Consider the following 10,856-nt stretch of genomic DNA (forward strand, 5'->3'; position numbering starts at 1 on the left):
TTTATACTCACTCTCTTCATGTCATGTTTTTCAGGTAGAGGCCGAGGTAAGGGCAAAGGTAAGCTGGCGAGCGACCAGAAGTGACCGTGGCGAGCCATAGGGATTTCTGCTTCCGCTTATTCTTGTTTTTGACGTTAGTACCTGAGTTTTAGTCTTCTTTACTATTTACTATTTCTTTTTTTAAAAAAAGTAGATAGGGCCCGAGTAGGACTTTAGAATGAAATTTTATTTTCGCACATTACTTTGATTGGATTTTCATAAATAAAATTCTCAAATTTTATTCGTCTTTACTAAATTTTATGACTTAAACCACTTGTTCTACATTTAGTAATGACTTCGACTCAGTATAAGGAGTTGGGTTGTTACAATCTTTCTATTCTTCCTCGCGATTCGTCTTCCTCCTGTTATTTCGTCTTCTCCGTTTTCCCTTGCGATCTCGTCTTTTTTCTTTTCTCTTTTTTTTTCTGCGATTTCTTTTCATCATCTTTCTTATTTTTTAATTTTTTATTTATGTCGTTTAATCTTTCCATCATTTTTCTTCTTTTTCTCTTCGTTTTTTCCGCTTCGATTTCTTTCCATTGTCTTTCTACTTTGTTCCGATTTCTTTCCAACGTCTTTCTTCTTTTCTTTTTTTTAAGCATTTACATTTGGTAACCAAATCTAAACGACTGTGTATAAGATTGTGTACAACAAAATAGCAAAATTTAAAAGATCGTGTATAAAGAATCTTGAAAAAAATCATTTAGATTGGAGTAGCCAAATATAAACGATCATGTAAAAAAAATAAAAGATTGTGGATAAAGAATCATGAAAAAAATTATTTAGATTGGAGTAGCCATATGTAAACGATCGTTCAAAAAAGTAAACGGTCGTGTAAAAAAAATAAAAGACCGTGTATAAAAAATCTTGAAAAAAAATCATTTGGATTGGAGTAGACAAATGTAAACGATCGTGTAAAAAAAGTAAATTAACGATTGTGTAAATAAATATAAACGATGGTGTAACAAAAGAATAAAAAAAATCGTGTACCAAATTTTAAAAAAAAAAAAGTTTAGATTTGGGTTCCCAAATCTAAACGATCGTGTAACAAAATTGAAAAGATAATTGTAGTCATATCTAAACGATCATGTATAAATTGTAGCTATATCTAAACGATCGCGTATAAATTATAACCATATCTAAACAATCGCCTTGCAGCCATATCTAAACGATCGCGTATAAATTATAGTCATATCTGAACGATCACGCTTATATTGAACCATATCTAAACGATTGCGTATATATTGAACCATATCTAAATAATCGCCTTGTAGCAATATCTAAACGATCGCGTATAAATTATAGCCATGTCTAAACGATTGCGTATATATCGAACCATACCTAAACGATCGTGTATAAATCGCAAATATATTACGCGCACGTTATTGACGGCGTGGTTGACAGGACATTTTTTTTTGTAGTTTACACGGTGGGCCTCTGGGCTTTTTTGCATTTTTCGAATTGTTCTATAGAGTGTAAATATTTTGCCACTTTTTTATATTTTTTAAAAGACCCTAATTAATTTTCATATTAAGATTTTAATTTATTTTTAAAATTTTAAAATTTTAAAATTTTAATTTTTTTTCTAAAAAAATAGGCTAAGATATTGTGTCTTTTGGATAAAATCTCTCAAACTTCATCTACATTTTGTTAATTAAATAATATAAATAATTAAAAAAATTAGCTAAAATATTTTAATAGACAAAAAAGATGCAACTTTTGTATCTTTGTTCTTCCGAGTGAAGGTTTTTGTTCTTCCACCCCAAGCATGATTGCATGTTATAGACTTGAAAACCAAAGATGTAAGATAAAAAAATGAAGATAGTATTTGCGTGCTTTAAATGTTTATATTCTTCTTCTTGAAAATGCAAGATCGATGAAGTTAAAGATGAAACTAAAACTTCAAATGAAATGGTAACTTGCAAAAGGGAGGGTAGAGAGTGGGGTTTGCCCTCTTTAAGATGAAAAGATTAGGGTGTTTGTTCACTTGAAGAAGATGGGAGACAAGAAAGATGGAGAATCTTAAATGGAAGATGGAGAATCGAAAAACAAAAATAGAACATGCAGATCATTGCAATGGGTCTGGAAAATGGAGATGAAGAGTTCTAATTTTGATTGAACAAGTATGTAGCTGTAATTATGTTTCAACATTTATTAAAGTGTATTTATTTTATTTTAGCTTAAGAAAGTATCTTACACTCTATGTGTATAGGGGTATTTTGGGTTTTTGCAAATTCTTATTTATTGTATTTTTTTTTTTCATTCTGCCATTTTTGAAAAAAAAAAAGGTGTTTTGATATTTTTCAAAATAACAACTTTAAAATTGTTATTCTTCTAGTTGACTCTTTAAACAAAGGTCCTTTTGGACTTGATGTACAATCCAGGTTGGGTCATTTAACATCCAATCAAGGTTCAACTCACATGATCTCACATTCTTACTTGGGCTCTATTAATAACATTTAATTTTATTTAATAGTATGCAAATATAAATAATAACTTTTATTAGTACAGCAAAAACTTAAATGAGATACGGAGGATATAAATTTTGCTACAATTTATAAATAGGTTTAATATTTTATTATTTTTGAAAATATCCGACATAATTTTTTAGAATAATTGGGTTTCATCTTTTTATTTTGATGATTTAATATTCACTAAGTCATATTTATTTAAACTTTTTTTTAATTAAAATGGTTGAAAACAGGTCTTTAGAAAACTCAAATGTTTTCGAAAATGATTTATGTTAGGGATTGCAAAAAAAGTTCCACTAAATGATAAGAGAAGGAATTGATCAGGATTATAAATGTAGTAAAAGCAATATTTAGTGATCATGGGTATATATGTATAAAAGCAGAACGGACAAACCTATGGACAATAAAGATTGTTCTAGGAGAAGTTTATGGTGTGGTGCTTCGTTCGAGAAGAGGATTTTTTTTTAAATTTCAAACAAATTCCGATGTTGGTTAGGGAAGAAAGTGAATGGTTGGCACATAAATATCATTTTTGAGAAGTAGATTTTGGCCTAGCAGAATAAATCTCAATATCAAAATCAAACAATATAATATAAAATAATACAAATTACTATGAGATTTGATCTTAATTTACTAGGATTAGGAAATTCATATCTTAGTATTTAGAATTTCTTAGATCTTAGAAATTATAGGCTCAAATCCTCTCTTAATACACCATTATGACTCTATATAAGGTATATTAGACTTTTTTGACTTCTTATTGATTTAGGCATTAAAGTAATTTTTTCTTTGTTTTTTAGGTCTTCTTTTTCTCCAAATTATAAATTTATCATTGTTGGCTCACGAAGATCACATAAGTTTTCCTATGGCCTAAATTTGGCATCAATTACAATCTTTATATTCTCGCTACAGGAAAAAATGTCTAAGATAGCTTAAGAAAAACATTATTGCAGATCTTTCATAGCATTTTACAAAAGTCGTGGTAGTCCACACATTTTATAAAGGGGCATTTGCAAAATTAACAAAAAAAAATGATAATATGGCCAGTCTCACTACATTTTCTAAATTGTAAAAATAACAAATTTAAAAATGGATAGTCATTTAATAAGTCTCTGATAGCTCTTTGATAGCTATATGACATATCTAATTATTTGTCATATTTATCATGTTTGTTCTATATGCACTTTTTTTTTTTTAATTTTTTCTTTGTCATGCAATTTCTCCTTTTGTAAAAGCTATAAAAAGTTTTGGTTTTAATAATGTTTTTGAAAGGTTATAAAAGCATGATTTTAATAGCACATTTTCTCCTAAAAACTGAAAGATAGTGTTTTATAAAAGCTACGAAAGAGTTTTTATAGCCAAAATAGCAAGTTGTTGATTCTCTATATATAATTGCATTTATTAACAAATATAATTTATTTACTTATACATATATAAATAAAAGTTATGGTAACCTTGACGTCATCAATACCCAAAACAAAAAACATTGATATTCAATTAATGTCATCAACACCCGAAACATACCTTAGTTATGAGAATAAATTATAACCAAATGTTTTTCATGTTTAATACATTAATGTTAACTTATAAAAGTCAAATAACAAATAATGATCCATAGAAAATAAGTTATACAAACAAAATGTATGTTGACGTGAATAAGCATTCACAAAAGATTCATATAATTGCCCTATAAAATAAGAGATGCTATCATCAACTCAACATAAGATTGATCGATCTGACTTATTATATCAAAATTTGTTTTAAAACATCTAAATAACTCAAGCTTATCTCGTTGTTGTAGTGACAGTAAATAGTTGGAAAGTATTGAAGGTTCATATTTAAAGTAGACAATATTATATTATTATAGAGATAAACGAAAGTTTTATTGCCATTGTCAATCGAAACTAAAAACTATCATCTGTGTGGTTTGAATGTATATATGGATCCTAAATTTAGAATTCAAACTTAAGTTTATAAGTCCCTCAAGTCAATGTAATACATAAAGAATGTCTAAAAATAATCATACAAAACTTATATTTGTATGCTTTATAAATATATTATTACACATTCTGAGCGATTACTGTTTAAATATAATCATCTATCATTAAAACATGATAGGATATATTTTTATTTGAATAAGTTATTAGAAAGATTATAAAGGCTTTTTATTTTTCTATATTAATATTCTCAATGCAGAAATGTTAACCTGTTGCATATATATAATGCTTTGTTTTCATTTTTTATCTATACGACAAAAGAATTGTACAGCAGAACCTAACTTTTAGGGCATGGGAAACAAAATGCAATGATTTTGATATATGAAAAGAATCTCTTTTGCATTTTTTGGGAAGAAGATGCAAAAGGAATCCAGAATATATTGCCCACTTGGAGTTTTGTACCCCTTACTACTTTTGTTTATCTTATTTTTAATAGTTTCTTTTTCTTAAGGTTTACTAGCAAAGAAAAATTACGTCGAATCCTTTTAATACAACATTTGTAAGAATGGAAGATTGAACGTATTACTTTATGGAGCAAGATCATACTAATTTGTGGTGAATCAAGTTCACTTTAATTGATCTTTTAAATTTTTGGTTGAAAATATATGCTTTTTAACCTATCTAGCTATATTAAGGTAGCTAGCCCAGCTAATAACCATAATGGATCTATGGACATATGCATAATGAGTTGTAGTGATAGATATTTGTTATATCTATTAGAAGAGTTTCCTTAAATCAACTTTTACTCATGTGATGATTGGATCAAATATTTGGACAATGTGATAATTAAATCCACCATAATATAAACTAATTACGTTTTTTCTTTAATAATTATGGATAAAAGAGAAGACAGAAAGAAACAAGAAAAAAAAAGTGTCATTTACAATTTATATAATAAGAGCTATTTAAAGTATTTTCACAAAATTATTATATGACAGGACATTTTGTAAGAATTTTGTGTAACAATAATAAGTGTAATAATTTTGGATAAAATAAAGTATGAAGACAAAAACAAGTGTATTTTACAATTTATAATGAAAGAGCTTTTTGCGTCATATATATGATTGAGATTCACATTAAATTCTCTCTTCCTAGAAAAGAAAAGGACAAGACTTGGGAGCAATAGGCTACCCTAAAAATATCTCTTGGAATATGTAGTAGACAAAGAATCATAAAAGCTAGGGTTTTTCTGCCATGGCTTTAAGTTTCAACTTGCTCTAGGGCCGCCCCCAAGTCTATAGGCATATGCAATATATATTATCCCACAAAATTATGTTAATCTAAAATGATCATAGTTTGTATAGTAATTGACACCTACTATTTATGATAAGGTTGAAGGTTCAATTTTCATTCATATTCAAGTATTTTGATGTACCCATCAAGAAAAAATCTAAGTATCGTCCAAGTGGGTACTCATTGAACTAAAAGTTTGGACTCTGACTCAAGAATGAAAAGCTTAAAAGAGACATCATTTTGAGGAGGCATGTTGAGTTTCTCACATGGAAAAAATGAGGAGACCTCACAATCGTTATTACAAGGAACGTGCGTTATACACCCCCTTTATTGTCAATTGATTTTAAGATAGAACGTCATGTTTATTCTCAAGTTGTTTTTTTCTTTGAAAACTGAGACTCCATAACATGAGGTTCATAATCCCACGTATAGAAAACAATTGACAATGAGAAGTGATGGAAAAAACACTAGAGACATGCAGCAGCAGAATTTAAAGAATCATGCTTTACTCTATATGCATCTAAACGATTTAGAAGTTAACATGCATCTACTATGCGATGGACGTAAATGAAAAACCAAAAGGTAAACAATGTTCTTACCTTCGTAGTTCTGAACTTCTTCTTTAATTCAACGCTTCTTTATCTGAATATCACGAACAAGGACAACCACCAAGCTGACCTACTATACTTAGGACCAAGAACGGAGTTGTGGGACTCGGTTATGCGAAGAGATATTTAGAGAGAGATGGGAGCGTATCGTTTAGGTGTTCCTTTCACTACTAGAAAAAGACCCTTTCTTGACGGTTGATTTTTTCTTTTCTTGACGGTTTCTTGAAAAACCGTCAAGAAAGGGGCGGTTTAATGGGAAAACCGTCAAGAATTTTGATTAAAAGGCAGAGGGGAGGCAATTTACAGAATTCTTGACGGTTTTGAAACGTCAAGTAATATGCAATTCTTTCTTGACATTTTGAAACCGTCAAGTTGTTTATTCTACATTCTTGACATTTTTAAAACGTCAAGAATTTTTATGAGTTCGATATTCTTGACGTTTTTTAAAATGTCAAATGTATATATTTATCCTTGACGTTTTAAAACTATCAAGAAATATCGATAAACTCTTGTCGTTTTAAAACGTCAAGAATTTTTATGAAAAGCGGAGGAGATTCATTTTCAAATTTATTGACGTTTCTTGACGTTTTAAAAACGTCAAGAATGTTTTATAAAAAAACCTATTTTTTTAAAAAAATAAACCTACATTTCCCCTTCTCTTTTTACTTTTTCCCTTTCCCTCCACACACAACCCAAATTTCATATTCTCTCTGACAACCAAACATCCAAAATTTCCTCATTTATTCCTAATTTCCCTCCAACCACTTTTCATTAAATAATTAATAAATAAAAAATCATTATCTCCTACTTTCTCCCTATCTAAATATTTTTCTTTTCCCCATTTTCTAAACAAATCTTTTCCCTCTTATTTTCCCCTCTAAATTTCCTTTCTTCTCTCACAATACACGAAAATACCTTCTTCCTCTTCCTCAATTTTTTCTCTCAAACCCCATCTTCTTCCTCTTCCCCAATTTTTTCCAATCACACACACTCCCCATTCTCCACCACTATGCGAGTCCTCGCTCCACCAAGCTCCAGACAAAAGTCATTCGAGCACTGTAGACGTTCGCCCACGACCGGTTACCGAACGTTCTCGCACCACGGATAGCAAATGTTCCACCATAAACGCTCGCGCACGGGTGGTTTCCAAACATCTAGGCCGCCCCAACTTTGCTCCACCACGCACGGCTGAGGATAACTACAGAACTTCTTGGTCCACTCAAACGCATAGCCATTCCAGACGCCGACCACACAAACACTAAAAAACCTCAAACTCACAACCATTTTGCTGGTATGTCTCTTCTCCTCTATGAACTTCAAGTTTATTACATTGATGGACTGGTTTAGTTTTTGTATTAAATACCTAATAGCTCAACTTAAATCTTATGAAATTTACTATTTGTTTTAATTTACGGTTTGTTTGGCTTATGGGTGATGCTTGTTTCAAACTTCTATGGTAGAAATGATACAGATCTACATTTGACTAATTTAGTCCTTTGTTGCCTGGACATCTTAAAGTTGATTTTGGTGATGCAGTTGCCCTTTAGAAAATCTTTAAAGGTTAGGAGAATATATTATTCAAAGACATCGTCACCCTTGTGTTTGCAATTTATGTGTCAAGAAATATGTTACTAAAAGAATCATAAAAAAATCATCTTGTTTGTGTATTTCCACTATAAAACAACCCTATATATTTGTTTATTGCTTCGCAATAGGGATTTATATACTTGACATCTGGTTTAACTTATTACTTGCCATTCTTATGGAATGTAGAGCACCGTGACTGAATAGCTGGGTTTTTGTTTGAGCCTATTCAAGGAGAGGCAGGGGTATGTATGATTGGACATCAATCTTTTTACACTACTGATGGTTGATTTTCTTTTTATACCCATTGTTTGGGTTATAATGAGTTTATTTCTACTTTTGATCCATCCTTATTGGACTTCAATGAAATTGCAAGTTTGTTTGCACAAACGAGTTTCTGTATCCAGATTAATGGCAATTTGAGAGAGTCCGCCACTGCAATGTTGGTATTTTTCTTTTACATGTTCTCCTTTTACAAAATTTCAAATTGTAATGTTACAAGAGAACAACTTTCACTTGTTGGTGATATTTCCATAGTTCAAGTTATGTACTTTTTCTTGTGTATAAAAGTGAAGGTAGAAAACATGATTATTGAAATGTTCTTTTTTCATCTTGTCTTATGTTCTTCTTTTCCACTTTTGTGGTATGAATTTTTCTTCAAATTCACACAATAATGTTCATTGTAGATTAGGTAGATTTTATTTTCTCATCATTGCCACATTCTATTAGTCAAGAATACCACGTTCTGTTGCTCTGTGGTAATATTTACTTAAGTTATTAATGGTCATAAGTGGAATGTAAAGTTTCATATTGATTGAAAAGAATGTACAGGGGTAAATGCATAGTTATGTTCTGTGTAAGTTTAATATCAACTTCATTTTATTTTAACTTGGAATTGGAAGAAGAACTAGAAGGGTTTTGACATAGATGTGAAGAAGTTGGAACAATTGGATTATTTTGATAGTATCATTTTGTAAAGTATATATTGTGATGGGGTTTGATTACTACTCTGCCCATGTTTTATCCATCTTTTACTTTATTTTTCATGGCAAATAAAGGATGAAATACTAGTCATAAAAGATTTATTTTTAAATTTTTTATTTAATTTTATGGAGATAGAGGGCCTAGAAGGTGTTTGATAAAATGTGTGAATAGAGAAAAAGGTGAAAAATAGTGAAGAACAAGACTTGGTTATTGTCGTTGTGCTCCACACTCTTCAATAGTATCAAATGGTACAGTTTACTTCTTCACAGGGAATTATATTGAATAGTATCAGATGGACGCATGTTTGTACTTGACGTCCTTGTTCGTTGTTGCTCTTTCATATATTACCAGGACTCTTCTTTGTTTAATACTTGTTTTCTTTGAGTAGTTTCAAAGTTTAACTAACTTCTTTTCTGCTTGAATCGATAGTGATGGACGTGTCTAACATAAAAATAGGTCGTTGATAATGTAAGTACTTTCCATATTGTTTAATTTTTTTGTGTTAAACTTTCTTATGATTATTGAATATATGTGGCCCTATCTTGATAAGGTTTATCTGTTTCATCAGCAGTATCCATTCTTAAGTCATTCTATCAACTTTTTTGTTGGTTAACTATGTTAATTCCACCTGTCATGCTGCCACATATTTTATTTGCCCTTTACTTTTTTATTTCCCCCCACTTTTTGTAGCTTCTCCATTTCTTATGCATTTGTTTATAATTTGTTTTTTGTTTTTTCTTGACACAGACAATATGCAAAACAACAAGAAATATTACCTAACCTATAAATGCAGAGCAAATTCCCAAATTTAAGATCGATTCTGTTGAATTTGAAACACTCACACTAGGGTCCTTGCCGCCAACTTTTCAAGGTAATAATGTGATTCAATCCTTCTTAGTTCAATATAAGGCATGGTTGTAGTATAGTAAACCTCTATAAGGCATGTTGAAAATTGGAATCACTTTTTTGTTGTGTCCACTTGAGATTATGTTGAAAATGAATAATTGAAAAACAAGCAATGTTGATATTAGTTAGATTCCATCTAAATACCATTGAAAATCTCTAGATTACTCTACAAAGTTCATTCACAGAGAGTATAGCCATTGATGTGATTTAAAGGCATTATTTTTCCTTTTGATCTTATTACGAATTTCAACCTTCGATTCTTAATTATCATTGAAAATCTCTAGATTACTCTACAACCTTCGATTCTGAATACCATTGAAAATCTCTAGATTACTCTACAAAGTTCATTCATTATGGTTGTTGGAGAACAGAAACTGTGATTTTATTTGTGTAGTATAATCAGCTTACTCTTAATAGTTGTTAGTTGATTTCCTTGACTGAGTACGTTTTGAACATACTTTGTTGTTGTGATGTTATCTACTTCTTGTAGATTGGCTCTGCTGTTGGTGGTACTTATTTTAGCTCATGAATTGGAGGTAGTAGAGGATGCAGAATGCAAGTTTATTTGAAGCCAAGTTTTATTCAAGGTCATTGAGTTGGGTTGATAGAAGTAATGTTTTGTATATGACAATATTGAACAAATATGTAAAGTTTTCAAAATGTTGATACATATATGGTAAAATGTTAAAGTTTTGGAATTGTTCTAGTGCATATTTATGTTTGAGTTTTAAAACTATATTTGATGTATATTTATCATTTATATGTAGTTGAATTCTTGGACCAATGAGAGCATAATATAGGAACAATAATATAAATAAATTATAATTAAAAAATGGAAAATTTCATGATGGTTTGCAAATATCATAAACAACGAAATTCTTAACGGTTCCAAAATGTCATTAAAAAACATACTCTTGACGGTTCCCAAATGTCATGAAAAATAATACTTTTGACGGTTACAAAATGTCATAAACAATCACTTTCTTGACGGTTATTAAATGTCATGAAAAATCATTCTTGACGGTTTTAAAATG

The 10,856-nt window shown here is 30.0% G+C and overlaps 1 long non-coding RNA gene across 1 annotated transcript; it reads left to right on the plus strand.

Moving 5' to 3' along the window:
• The first annotated feature begins 8,905 nt into the window (after positions 1 to 8,905).
• On the plus strand, positions 8,906 to 10,433 carry LOC127148110 (uncharacterized). Its single transcript, XR_007818758.1, has 3 exons — positions 8,906 to 9,384; positions 9,710 to 9,787; positions 10,313 to 10,433. It is a non-coding gene; the product is annotated as an uncharacterized LOC127148110 (long non-coding RNA).
• The last annotated feature ends 423 nt before the right edge of the window (positions 10,434 to 10,856 follow it).

The sequence above is a fragment of the Cucumis melo genome, chromosome 1 (assembly GCF_025177605.1).
Source record: "Cucumis melo cultivar AY chromosome 1, USDA_Cmelo_AY_1.0, whole genome shotgun sequence".
In the NCBI taxonomy this organism is placed as follows: Eukaryota; Viridiplantae; Streptophyta; class Magnoliopsida; order Cucurbitales; family Cucurbitaceae; genus Cucumis; species Cucumis melo.